This window comes from Chinchilla lanigera, unplaced genomic scaffold (assembly GCF_000276665.1).
Source record: "Chinchilla lanigera isolate Chin_1 unplaced genomic scaffold, ChiLan1.0 scaffold00023, whole genome shotgun sequence".
Lineage (NCBI taxonomy): Eukaryota > Metazoa > Chordata > Mammalia > Rodentia > Chinchillidae > Chinchilla > Chinchilla lanigera.
The window spans coordinates 6,306,507-6,321,435 of NW_004955424.1; the positions used below are offsets into that span (position 1 = coordinate 6,306,507).

General features: G+C 39.4%; 1 protein-coding gene across 2 annotated transcripts in view; it reads right to left on the reverse strand.

Annotated features, from left to right (window-relative positions):
* Positions 1 to 14,929, reverse strand: part of Ctnna2 (catenin (cadherin-associated protein), alpha 2) — a 1,070,661-nt gene that overhangs the window by 321,337 nt on the left and 734,395 nt on the right. The window lies entirely within an intron of this gene.

A 14,929-nucleotide genomic window follows, 5' to 3' on the forward strand; every position in this document is an offset into this window, starting at 1 on the left:
TAATTTGCTCTCTAGAGAAAAAAAAAGATGTTGAAATGGTTCTGTGAAATTTTGCATAGACCACGACCATCTCAAACCTCATCTTAAAAAACGCAAGTACGTGTAGAATGATGGTTTGTTTTGTTGTTGCTTCCTCAACATAAGGGATACTCTTTCCAACAGCCCACACACTTAAAAAAAATAAAATAAAATTCAGAGTACCTGCAGAAGTGATATAGCTTTCCATAGAGCATAGATTACCTTCCATGCCAGAGCTACGCTTGCAAAACATGTTAGCAGGAATAGGGTACTGATTAAATGTAATCACGGTAAAGACTAAAGTTATTTTTTTTTTTTTTTTTTTTTTTTTTTTTGGTTTTTCTCCAGTACCGGGAACCGAACTCACGACCTTGCGCTTGCCAGGCAGGCGCTTTTTGTCGCTGAGCTAAATCTCCAGCCCCTTAAACTTACATTTTTATTTCCCACCACGGCTGATATAGCCTTTTATCATCCATCAGAGTCTGTGGGTGTACACATACACACATTTGCAAAAACTAAACCTTGCCACAATTAACTGCACTTAGAATATATAGCTTTCTGGTATATTAGAATACACAAAGATAATATAGAAAAACTTGATAACCTACCAAATAAATAGGGAGGTATGTTATCCAGTTTTTCCATGTTATGCCTGTGATAAACATTTCTTATATTGTTTTAGTCATATTTTATATGTGGGCATGTCAGAGAAACTACCACGTCAAATTTATATTGATATATCTGTGTCATCTAGCACATTAAAAAGACAACCTCAATAAATCTTTGAATGAGTGAATGTGTGGATGAATATTGATAGTATGGTGGTGGATACCGGTGGTGTCGCTGGTGAAGGGGAATAACTTGGTCTGTTTTTCAGTGTCCATCCTTAAAAGGCACCACCTTCCTGATGAATAAATTGGAAACATGTTTTGGATCTAGACTCAAATAAATTTGCTTTTAAAAAAGCAAGAAGTTGCCAGAAGTTGCTTTTAAAAAAGCAAGAAGTAGCTCAGCGGCAAAAGTGGTTGCCTGGCAAGTCTGAGGTCATGAGTTTGATTCCTGGTACCAAAAAAAAAAAATAAAAATAAAAATAAAACAGCAAGAAGCACAATATAAGGCACCTGAACATGGGCAATGTATCAGGTAACATCAAGCAAGTAGTATTATTCATTTTACAAAAGGGATAATAGTACTATAGTTAGGTTTTCTTAAAAAGGCTTTTTAAGAGGTACACACTAAATATTTAAGAATATGATATCACATATGTGATTTACTTTAGAACAATCAAAGATGGTAATGAAAAGGTAGCAAGATATTAATAAAGTCAAGTCTCTTCATATCGCACTTGATAGGAATGAAATGAAATGGAGAGCTGCTCCTCCCATGACAAACATCTGTAGATGATTTCAAATACTCTGCTTGTTCCTCACTCAGCCACTTTGTGAGGCAAGGGGCTGACTGCATCACGTTTTAGAAAAGATAAGCCATTGTTCAATCCTAAAGTTAGGTTCAAAGAGTCAGAAAAGAATGATAGGGGTGGGAAGAACCCTCACACATCTTCACTTTGCTAACAACTATAGTTATTTCACCAAAGAGAGGGGAGTGCTACATGTATGTCTACTATTCATTAATAGCCTTAGAAAATGACAGAAATAATTGAAAAAACTCATAACGGTAGAATGCATCTTTGAATATAACTCTGTATGTATCATCTTATGTTTATTTTCTTAAAATTTGTGCTGTAAGGCAAGACCATTCATCTCACTTTACAGGTGAAGAAACTTTAGTCCTGATAGTACAAATCATTGAGTTGTTTATAAATATTAAGTGGATAAAAAAAATTGTCCAAGATAAAAGCATTCACTAATTGTCAGAATCAGAAGAATATTCTCTGAGATTCTGAGTATTACTTTATAATAGGTAATTCCTCTCTTATCTCCTAAAATAGTCCAATGAAAAACCTTGCTTCATTTCCTACCAGCAGGCCAAAGAGAGAGAAACTCTTTGCTGCAGAAGGGTCCAATTCTTGAGTTATTAACATCTTTACATAGAACATAAAATATATATTTCTGGAGGACTTTTTTGAATGTGTCACTTTAACCTTCCTGACACACTGCAGTTAGGGGGGTGGTAAATTCCATCTAGTTTACTTTATAATTGGTAGCTAACATCTTTCTCCTTCCCTCCCTTGCTCCCTCCCTCCTTTCCTTTCTCTTTTGGTGCTGGGGATCAAATCCAGGACTTATGAATGCTAGGCAAACACTCTAGCACTGAGATGTATTTCCAGGCCTTTCTAATTTTTTTTTTTAAAATTTTGAGACAGGGTCTTCCTGAAGTTCCCAGTCCTCAGTCTAATGAGCCTGCTAGCTCAGCCTGCCGAGCAGCTGAGATTATAGGTATATGCCACCATGCTTGGCTAGGAATTCTTATTGAAGCTTGGATGATGTGCTAGGCAGTAATAGATTGTGAATGAAACCTGGAATTGGAGAGGTGCAGGCACAATCTCACTTTATTCATATCACTGACATCACAAGATATTCCTTTACTTCTTCACCTATTTGAGATTTTAGAAAAAGCAAAATCATCAAAGCAAACAGTAGTTTTCTCTCTGCATTGGTTGAATAATGTCCTGAGTGGTACATCTGGGTCTCAAAAAGAGCTCAGAAACCTTTGCAATGTTCACAACAATAGGAGGATTTATAGTTCACCATATTATGTAAGGAAACAAACCCTTTTAAGCCTGAAGAGAGGGGCCAGTTTGGCAATGTGCCAGTCTCATTTTGTCAAACCATTATTTACGTGTTTACAACAAAACCAAAAATAACAATTCAAAAGCAAGTTGATACACATCAGCCCTCATTCAGCATTTATATTGAAAGCAAGCACTTAATTCCCATGAAATAGCATTCAAATTGGGAGACATTCTTCAAATATCTATCACATTGAAATTCAGTAGAGTAGATGAATTTAAATTCTTTGGGATGACTTTCTGTTACTACAACAAGCCATATACAACCCTAACCCTAAATAAGCCATAGAGAGTTATTACTATCTAAGCATAGCTAGCCTATAGAAAGGAATTCAAGATTATCATTTGACTAGACAGAACTTCAACAAGGCCAGCCTCCCATATGTGACAGTGTTTGATAAAAGATGCAATTCTCACTTTGACAACAGTTCTTAAAGCATAAAGATGAACCCTTACATCCTGTCTTCCTTTAATCATCAGTTATATATTATTCAATCAAACATAACCATAACATCTAGTAGGATATTCTGACAGTACCCCTATTGAACATCTAGTATCCAGTGCAGCATCTCCCCAAAAGAAAAGGTAGATAGACAATTGCCTTAGTGTGGGGATTATATCTTTTGTCTGCATTGCTCTACAGGATAAGAAAGAACACTTGGCTATCCAAAAACCCTATTTAAAGACCCAACTTCAGGATAAAGCCCAATTTGATTTAGATCTTTAAAAAAAAAAATTACTTACAGTCCATAAGCCACTGGCAAAATTAGGAAACCTCCCACTACTTAAGTAGGTTCTAAAGCTGCCTTTGGACCAGCCGTCAGCATATTTGTATTGAGTGTTCCCTTCCTCTTCCAACCTTTATTTGGTATTTATAAATTTACATGAATGTTACAGCTCAAGGAGATTTTAGGTATCCATGAGTGAACGCTTCAAAGAGGAAATTAAGACCCCATATATTTTATACCTCTTATAACTTAGTATAGTTAGTGAAATATACTCCTTACAGGTGCATTAAGGCAAGTAGGTTTTCTGTGCCTTCATTTCCCTTTGTATCCTGGGAAAATAATAAGATCTCATAGGATTTTGAGAAATAAGTAAGATGAAAATATTAAATTGCTTTAAGTTAGTGGTTGAAATAATCACTCTATAAAATACTTTGTTGGAGATGATGAGGCTGCTGGTATTTATGAAGATGAATGTGAAGGTGTGTTGATTCTTTAAGGAAGCATAGCTTGTGTTCAAAGTCCATCTTCCCATCTCTTCATCCCCACTGCGTGCACTCCAATATTCTAGGCACCTGACAGTGTACTGAACATAGATTTATTTTGGCCACAAGGCCTTGCCCGTGCTTTCCCTCCACAAGCACTGCCCATCTCATGGAGCTCTAAATAGCTTCTATTACTCATCACTCAGGTAAACTCAACTGACACCTTCTCAAGGAAGCCTTGCCTAACTTTATATAAAACAGGTCCTTTCTCTTAGTTTCTCTCTTCCCCATGGCTCTAATTCTTCCTAAATTTATCATACCACAAAATAAGTTTGTTAGTTCACAAGCGTACTTGCTCTTGTTCACTACTGTGTTACCAGACCTACAATTACCTGAGCCTGAATATACGCAGTGCTCAATAGATCATGTTAGCTATCAATTGTCCAGCTAATTAACTGGCAGGACCAGGACTCCAAAGCACATACAGTGTCATGTGTCAAGAAGAAAATACCTGAAGCAAACTTCACACAGAAGGACAGCATTACAATTTAATGTAAGGTCTCTCTCTCTCCCTCTCCTTCCCTCCCTCCTCTGTTCCCTCCCTTCCTCCCTCCTTCTCTCTCTCCCTTTCTATTCAACCTTCAGGTGAAAGGTAAACCAGGAGGAAGACTTTGGATCTTCTGTAACCAGTTTCCTTCACTTAAATGAAAGTTAAAAGCTGAGAAAGGCTGTAAGCCTTTTACTTGCCACATACATGTACTCAGCCTCCCCTAAGTGAAATAATTTTGTATTATTGAAATCTTACTGCTTTTCTTTGTACTTTCCTTTCCTGCTTTCCATGATTACTTCTAGAGTAGGAAAGGAAGAAAATTGACCAAGCTATGGGACATTTTGTATTTCTTACAAGTTTAGACCATGGCCTTACAAGTGCTAGATGCTTACTAAATTCTGCTGGTCCTTTTATGCCTACAAAATCCTAAAGTATATTCAGGGACATGCACATGTTCTAATGACATTTAAATTATGGAGTCCATCTTTAAACCTTCAGAAAGCCAAAGGCCAGTTCAGCAATGGTTGAGAAATGTATAAGGTCAGTTTAAATAGGCACTACCTGCTTTTATTTCTTTAAATTGCTCTAACATCTAAATTTTGCCTTCTACTCAAGTCCAATTTTTTTTAATATTTATGTACCATTATTTTAATTTTAAATTTCTATTTTTATAGGCAAAGGACAATTGAGCAGAAAAATGTTATCCCTTCTCTCTGCAGCTATTCATGCTGTGAAGCAACCTGTTTTACTGTTTAAACCTGTGTTTGTTCTGTTTCAATTGTGCAGAAGGAAACAGTTTTGGCACCTTTAAAAATCAAAGATCTATCACTCAACAGGAGAACGTAGCAGTGCTCAGAAAGAAAAATATGAAGAACAGCAAAAAGCTACAGTGCTTCTAAAATCATAACAGGTTTAAAAATCACCTGAGGATCTTGCAAAAATGTGGATTCCTTTCTATATGCATTGAGTGGGACCTGAGATTCAGTGTTTCTGACAAGCTCTAGGTAATACCTGTGTGGCTGGATCTCGGTGTTTGTAGGCTACGCTGTTGAATATTTGAGAAATAAAAATCACTTGATAGCATTTAATATTTACAGTTGCAGTGACATACAGACACAACTGCTATAATTTTTTTTTTTTTTTTTTTTTTTTTTTTTTTTTTTTTTTTTGTTTTTTTGTTTTTCTCCGGTACCGGGAACCGAACTCACGACCTTGCGCTTGCCAGGCAGGCGCTTTTGCCACTGAGCTAAATCCCCAGCCCCAACTGCTATAATTAATCTACAAAACCGACCATAAATTCTTTCCTTCCATCAATAATGGAGCTTGCTTCTTCACTCCTTGAGTCTGGTAAACCTTGTGACTACCTTTGGTTAACAAACAACAGCAGTGCGCTAGAGGATGGGTCCTAAAATGCGTGTTTACTGAGGCTTGTGTCTTGCTATTCTTGGGACCCTGCCATCACTCCAGGACCATAGGCTTCTAGGGGATGAGATGTTGTGGGAAGAGCGCTGAGGTGCCCCAGGCAATGGTGAATCAGCCAGCCAGTGAATTCAGTCATTGGTCCACAGCTGACACTGCCATGAGTGGGGCCATCTTGGATTTTTCCATCCTGGGTAATTCTCCAGCTGATAACAAACATTTGAGGCAACACTGCAGATATCAGTCAACCTGCCCCATACAGAAGATGCCCTCAAGCTAACACACACAAACAGATACTAAATAAAATGATAACAGTGTTTATGACTACACATTGGGTGTTGCTATTGTTTCAACGTAGAGTTTAAAGTTGAAGGAGCTTAGAGAGTGGTAAAAGATCTTTGTGCTTATGATTTCCCTTCTTGTCGTCAATCTACATTGTATATTTATGTTCTTACATAGTAGAGCTTGCAAGAGCATTTGAACTATTTCTAATCTCATAATTAAATTCATTTTCCTTTTACCTTGCTATGCTGTTCTGCTTAGAGGTTAAATCACTTGTGAATTGAGCCAGGTTGCAAATGGCAGAACATTTTTGTCTTTAAGATAGAGGCAGGCATTTCAAAAATTCTTTTCACTAAGGTACTAGGTGTCTCATATGCTTCTGTTGAAATATAAACATAGAGTTGCCTTCTGAAGGACGTGATCTCCAGCCATCACCTTGTTTCACATCTGAGAAGGGAACATAAGGTCTATCCACCAAGGAATAATATTATGCTGATAGGCAATGCCAATGTCAAACCTTTTGGGGGAAGGATACACTCAACACTAGCCAACCTTTGACATAGAGCCCTTAAGCAGATAGTCTCACTGCTGCACACTTCCTTTGCAGGGTTATTACCATCAGCCCCTCCCCAAATAGGTAATCTCTGTCCATTTGGGTACACTTTCAAAATCGATCAATCTCAAGCATATTTTTCTCTTTTTAACACACATGAAATGCATAGCAATAACAGTCTCCTGGCCATGCTTTAAGCCAGGGGCTCTGTACTATAGACTGGGTCAGTGTTTCCTAATTTTATTAAACTGATCATCTTTCAGAAATACTCTACTTTCTCTGCCTCTTCCTGTTCTTCCAGATTGAGAATCATCACTTTGAAAAAGGATTTGCATTTGTGTGTGGCAGTCCACAAACTGAACACAGCCTATAGTACTGCATGTTTAATAGGAGAATGAGGATTTATTTTAGTTAGAATGCCTATAATCAAAACAAGTAATTCGTAGGTAACACAGGCTGTACTACACCTTATCATCCAGTTGCTTCCCACAGCCACATTACCTTACTAAACTGTAAAGACTTCTGATTGAGCATCAGCTGTCTCCTAATCTTTCTTGCTATGAATTGGCATCTACGACCACCACTATCACTACCAAGCACATCCCAGAGAATCCTCCATCTGCGTGTCCAGATGTCACATCTGGCCAGTCAAGATCTTCAGCCGCTTACTCTTAGCTCCACATGTCAGAACTTGCTTTCACATTTTATGCTTTCTTGCACCTTTTCTATCCTCAAGGAACTCATTTTACTGAAATCACCTTAAATTATTGCTCAGAAAAAGTTGCATGTATGAGATTGTCAGTCCCACTGCCAAACTACCATTGCCTGTCCCTCTATCCTACTCATCTCTACTGTTGATCTACTCATCCCCACACAACATCTCACTTCAACAGATGGTGTTGACTCCCAACTGCTCTCTTTGCTTCTAATATTCTTTTCCTTGCCCTTTATATTGAAGAGCAGCATGTAGGTTAAGAGTCTTCTCAATGGAGCTCCAAGACTAACACTCCAGTCTCACTGCCCTCCTCTTCCTCAGACCTGTGTTCTACATACTCTACACATCTCAGAGCATGGAACAGTTTTTAACAGACTTTGCCTACTGACTTCAGTGCTCTTTTCTCTCTGCCCATCTGGTCAGTTCCTCTCCTTTTCCTCCCAGCTTCTCTGCCTTGCCTTGCTCACTTAGCTGGAAAAATCTCTAGGGACACAGGTCTTGTTTATAGCTCTGGTGTAGCATGAATCACATTGCTTTGTGACTCATCACCTCCACTCCAGATCTGAGAACGCTGATGGCAAGGAGCGTATTTCATTTAACTCTGCGTCTCATCAGCAGAAACTCCATTTGACTTAAAAACAACTTACAAAAACACATAAATATAGCAACAGACAGGTATGGTAAACAGTTAAAAGCCATTCTGAAGGTGCCTGTGGGAGATTAAGAAGTAGTTCCTGAGAATGAGAGAGAGTTTGAATGAAAACACAAAGGCATCCTTCTGGGTAGACTAATTTACCACAGAACACTCATTGTTTATGGCTGATGCAGGGTTTCCCCAAACAAAATAGATGTGCAAGAAGAGGCCACACATAACCATTCTATGTGGCTAGAATGAGTAGGTTAGATTAATTGATATCAATTAGAAGAATGATTGTTATTCAACTATCCCCATAATTGCTTGGGACCCGACAAAGAACAGGTTCTATACCAGGATCATGTATGAGATTGTCAGTTCCACGGTCAAACTACCACTGCCTGTCCCAATGGTAGTTCTGCTTGAGTTGCTTAAATTTGAACCTTGGAAACACTGTTGATATGGTGCCATTACTTGGGTCTTGAGGGTCCCCAAAAGCCCATGTGTTCAAGGCATTTGCCTTGAGAGGTGATAGGAGATTTACTAATAGGTGAATCTTAGTGAGAGGTCTTCTGGTCATGGGGGGGCTGCCTTTAGGGAAATTACTGCACACTATTCTTTCATTTTTTTCTACTTCTGGCTGTGAAGTTAATGCCTTTGCCATTCCACACTTCAACGCCATTCCACATTGCCATGAAATGCTGCCTTGCCATAGGCCCAAAAGTGAAGGGGAAAATTGACATGAATTGAAACCAAAACCATGAGCCCAAATGAACCTTTATGTTCTTAAACTGGTTTATTTAAGGTATTTGTTATGGTCACAAAAAGTTAAGACTTATAGCAATAGCCAAATCTAATGTCAAATGCACCTATAGATGGCAATTAAATAAATACTTTGAAAACTGTACTGGCACATTAGTTTCATACATAACCCAAGTGAGTAGGTGAAACCATGAAAAATACAGCTTCTCATGATCAAGACAAATAATGAACTTTGAATCTCCGAGAATGGAACAGAGTCTTATGCACTTCATAAACATAAGTGAAAACTCTCATCACCACAGAACATTTTTAGTAATACTGGATTAAGCCATTTTCAAACATTACCTCCTTTGTGAAAATAATCTGGCTGGGTAGCTTCTTCATGAAATGCTCATAAGTAACGAAAAGGAACCCTAAAGATCCCAAGTCCCAAAACCTTTTCTGAAGTAGGAATTGCCTACCCAGGATTGAGTGAGAAAATTAGTGTCAGAAAGAAGATTGGTTTCAAGGTACAGAGAACAGACGCAGGCAGACATCTCAGGCAGCATCTCAGCCAGTTAAAGGAGAGGGAACCAAAGGGCATTTTAATGTGTGGTGTGCTGGGACATCTCAAGGAGAAGAGAAAGCAGCAAAAGAGCTATTGAGGATGAAACATGTACTACCTTTCAGGAGGATAATTTGCATTATGTATTGAAAGTCTTTTAAAAGTCCTCACCTTCTAAATATCTATTTCACTTCTAGAATTAAAATTTAAGGATGTAATTGCCCAAATGTGCAAAGGTGTATGTAGGAGGATATTGTCATAGCTTACTTTATAGTGACTAAAAAAACAGTAACTAGTTACTAAACGAGAGGGTACAAATTCTAAGAAAATGTATATCCAAAATTTAGTGTTTATCTTCGTTTGGTTGGATTTTAGTTCACTTACTCTTCTTTTAAAATTTTATATTTCAATTTGTTTTTCTTTATTTTGCATTTATTTATGATTACATTGTCCATGAGAAATAGCCATGTGCCATAGTAGCAGATGAGCAATGATAAGAAAACTGAGGAATCGTATAAGCAAACTTTGATAAATTATAGATTTTCAAGAAAGGCAACACTAAGGCACCTGAAAGCCACTTCAGTCACTCATTCCTACTGTCCCAACCCTTCCAGAATTATAAATGTGAAAGAGCAACTTGTTGGGCTGGCCCATTAGATCAGTCATCCTGTGATTCTGCCTACTTTGTGAGCCTGAAATCAGTCTTACGCCAAATGTTAGAATACCGTTATCTTCTAAAGATGACAGGGAAAGAAGCCAACAAGAAAATCCCCAAAGTGAGCATCCATGATGCTCTATATCTCCTACTGCGCTGATTATCAAACCACACCTTAACACGAGAGTGGTATTACACGCCTGTAGCCTCAGCACAGAGTAAGTCCGAGGTAGGAGGATCACAAGTTAGACCCCATCCTAGGCAACTTGGTGACTTAGTCAGACACTGTCTGAAGATTAAAAAAAAAAAAAAGAAAACAAAGGGCTAGGGCTATAACTCGGTGCAAAGTAGTCCTGGTTTCTATCTCATGTGTTGGTGTAGGGGACACTCTATAAAGAGTTCTGGCAGAGCTTACACAGAGCTTATGTTCTTTCTGTTGTAAGCCTAGTAGGAGGTAGAAGGCATGATTCAGAAAGCTTGCTTTATTTTGACCTAATTCTACCACCAAGGATAAGCAATCGCTTCCCATTTCTGTCTCTTCAATTCTTTAATTTCAAAACTACAGAATCAATGATGCCTTGGTCTCTACCACAGGTCAGCATTTGTCAGTGCTTCAATAGACCGTATCTCCAAATTTAATGAGTTTTCTAGGAATAATGGTTAAATGCAGATTTGATTCAGTGGGTCCAGGGAGAGCCTGAAACTCTGCATTTATACCGTGTTTTGATGTGACTGGTCTGTGGCATCTACTTTTGGGTCGCAAGACTCTACCATACATGATCTTGTTAATTCTCCCCAGGCAGCATTACAGTAGCCATCCTTAGCCCAATTTCACTGACAAAGAAGTGTCCTATATGCCTTTGCATTGATAAAAAGTAGGAAAACAGGAACCCCAGCAGAGTTCTTTTTACTCGTGACTATTTCAAAATAGTCCCTTTCCATTCTAAAATATTCTGTTTAGAAATTACTGCTACACTCGTATAAAGTAAACTGGTATGATGAAGATAAACTTTTAATAAAGATCAGAAGGATGAGGAATTGCTGTCCGTAGAGAAGAGGCTGGAGACTGAGGCTTCATAGAGATGATATCAGCCTTACAGGGAAGTCAGACTGAAGAGAAGCCAAAACGGGCAAAATATAAACGAACAGTTATGTCCAACATACTGTACTGTGATCAGAGCACAAGCCAGCAGAAACAAGAACTGTGAAGAGAGGCCCAGGATAGCAGGCCAAGCTCCAGGATCTGGCACTTCTTTGGTTTATCCCATTACTCACATTCCTCATCAAGCACAGCACGTACTTTCTTATTATCTATATTACCGCCTTATTTTAGGAGGTGCATGACGTCTGATAAGAATGGCCTCCCCTTTCTAATGTGCTTGTTCTAGGCAGACCTCCTGGAAGAAGTCTTAGTGCCCATGCCCTCCTGCCCCACATGCATCTGTGGAGATGCTCTATAAAATGCCAGCTATAGGGTGTATGCCCACAGGAACAAAGAGGTTAATTCTCCCCTTTTGAAATTGTGACTCCCACCCTTCCTCGATCCCTCTAAGTGTTTCCTTTTAAAGAAAAGCCATGGTTCACTGCTAGTAAAAATTACAGACAACAGCACAAAACTCCAAGTTCATGCTGGTGCTATCGATGACAGAATATTAAAATTGCCACTCAAGTTTCTCTTTCCTTGAACACTGACGAAGACGACCAGTGGAGACCAGCCTTCAGGATGCAGGTTCATTTCAGATTTTTTGCACTGACTTCTCTCCATTCACAATATTGAGTACAATGAGTAAACCAGGGGTGCCGCTCATTTGAGTTGAAATAGTAGAAGTAACAACATACCCCTCAAAATTGGATGTGATCTTCCTGCCTCCCCACCCCCATATCACACATGGAGCACCAAGAAAATACAAGAGGATTTGCTAGTAAAGGTTAGTTTATAAAGTATAGGAGAGAAAGCTCTAATGCTCCCTCCCCCTCTAAGATTCACTGCTAGCCTCTGCGATTACACCAAGCTAGCTCCTCCCTTAGTTCCTGATTGTGCCCTGGCAATCAGTATCATACCTCATGTGCATCTCAGACTTTCCTCTCACTGACTGAATTTTAAAGATTCTTATTCTCTCTCACACCAGTCTGGAGACCTGGCCTCAGTTCCCAATCACATATTGGCATGACGGTTTGATATGTATACATACTTGCCAGGCAGGCACTTGTGCCACTGAGCCATATCTCAGGCCCTGAAGTAGATTTCTGATGCTCAACTTTTAAAATTACTGCTGGAGCAGTTCAAGAAGATGGGCTCAAGCTCCTTCCCCATAAAAACATACAGAAGGTCAAAGATGTTTCCAAAGCAGGTAGAATTTTCTCACTAGATATCCAACACTGAACGTGAAGACTGCCAACATAAATGTACAGTTAGACTAGAGGAAGAGGTTGAACAAATGTATACGTTAACCATGATATAACCTGACATTCAGGTGTTCAGATATTCTCCCAAGACAGGTCAAGAGACGTGAGAGAACAAGCAGGAGGAAAGAGAAAAATTTAGGTGAGCCCTTCTCTCTCTTTTATGCCTTTTTAGTATGTTGGACACTTAGAGGAATGAAATTAAAACTCGTGAAAAACAGTCATATCAACTTGCTATGGTGACTCAAAAGTTGTCGTTTCTCGATTCGACTCTGCTGAAACACTTGATTCATGTTGTTCTTATTTAACCTAATTTGCATTGATTTAATCAGTGCTGGTATGCTTTAAATACATAATAAATTGGGATTCTGCAACTTAGATGACTTAGAATAGCTAAATTTCAATAAAGCTCATTTCAATCTGTTAATGTATACGGTTCTGCCAAGGGGTTTAAAACTGTAGAAAAGATGCAACTTGCCACATTAGAGGTGAGAAAGGTTTAAAGATACCATGCAGATGAAATGATTTGCAGGATAATAATGTGAAAAGTAATATCATATATATATTACAGCCTCGAAGCATCTCCTAAGGTTTGAGTAGCACGCTTAGAGGAAAACTCACACAGAAATGCAGTGAATTTAATTTTATTCTCTTCCTTTCTTGCCAACACTGAACTCTTTTCTGCCTCTCTGTACCAGCTCTACAAATCAAGTGACATCCAAAGTGGGACCTCTTCTTGCCATTTGGCAGCCTCTGTCACCACTGTGCCACGCTGCATGCATTAGGAGGATTTTCTTCCTAGCAGTCCTGAGGACTGGGTGGCTGGTACTCACAATGCTCGCTTAGTGGTTGGGGGCTGTTCACCCCTGTCTGTGCCTGCCCAGCCCCCCTGCTCCAACGCCTTTGACTTTATGGCTCAGTCAGCTGGCCTGATGTCAGGAATAATTGTTTTGGCAAGAGGTGAATCCACTTGATGGAGAAATTGTTTCTCTGCCTGTTAAAGTGTTCTGCAGCATCTTAGAAGAGCCAGGACAAAACCTGCAAGTGTCCTGTGCAGAGCTGGCAGGGAGGCCTGAATGAGGAGAAACAACCACAATGAGGAGGAATACCAAAGGACCATTTGGGCCAGTAGCAAACGACCTTAGATGATCCCCTGATGTGTCTGGGTCTCAGCTTCATCACATACAGCATGAAAAGGGTTGATTTTCTAATGTCTCTTCTCACTCTTAAGACAGCATGTGATGTCTAGAACATTTTATATTTGTGTTCAATTAAATGATGCATCTCAGAGATGACTGACCAGGGCACAGCTCAGATGAATACAAAATGGGAATGATTCATGCCCTGTGCAGATGACTTTTCCTGAAAAGTACCATTAGTCTTTGGTGACTTTAATTCCATGGGTTGGCTCCTACAGCTTGGGTGTTATGGATGACTCCAGTCAGTGATCTGACCAACATATTCAATCTAGGAGCTCTGCTAAGCCCCTCCCATTCGTATCAAAGTGTGTACCCTCATTGACAATGCCCCATTCTATTGAATTCCCTGGAGGAAGCTATGATAGGAATTCAAAGAGGGGAGTCAGAGATTCTTCTTTCCACTCCCTTGGGCATCCTTGTCAAGTAAGCAGGCCTGTCCATGTTCACTTTCTTCAGGCTTACTCAGCCATTTTTGAGGATGACCAACAAATAGGTCCTTGACAATGTATCCCAACCATACTAGTTGGAAAGAGAAAGACAGAGAGAGAGAGAGAGAGAGAGAGAGAGAGAGAGAGAGAGAGATTATTCACTGTGAGGACTCTTATCTATAAATGATTGTGAGGGAAAGAATGAAGCAAAGGCTTCTCCTCATACTTAGAAGTAGTACAGCTTCCTACGGCTTCAGCTCTCCATGAGGTGAGCTGATGAACAGAAGGCTTCACTACGGTTTAAAGCACCCTTTCCCCACACATCTCCAGCACCTTCTCCTCGGGTGATGTGTAGGACAGTCTTGGCCCTCCATACATCATTCAACAGCATCTTCATCCATCTGCATGAACCCCACAGATTTCCTAGTGAAACCCCACGGGATCTCAGGCAAAAATCTCCCTGCACACAGACACCCTTCTCTGCCACACTGAATCTCACATCACGGGGACTGGGATGGCTTCCCAAACTGGGTGGCTTTGAAAGTATTCCCCCATCCACCACGAAAAAAGGGCTGGCTCACTGCAGAACTCCAGTGCTTGCATGGGGAGGAAAAAAAAATGATAGCCAAGCCCCAAATCATTGCCTTCCTGTGTCTTCGCAAGTTGTTTTTGTAAGTAAAGCAAAGGACTAAATGTTGATTTCTCTACAGATTCCTACGTATCTCTTACACGTAGACAGCTTTAAAGGAGGAAAAAAAAAAGAAATTATATATATATATATATATATATATATATATATATATATATA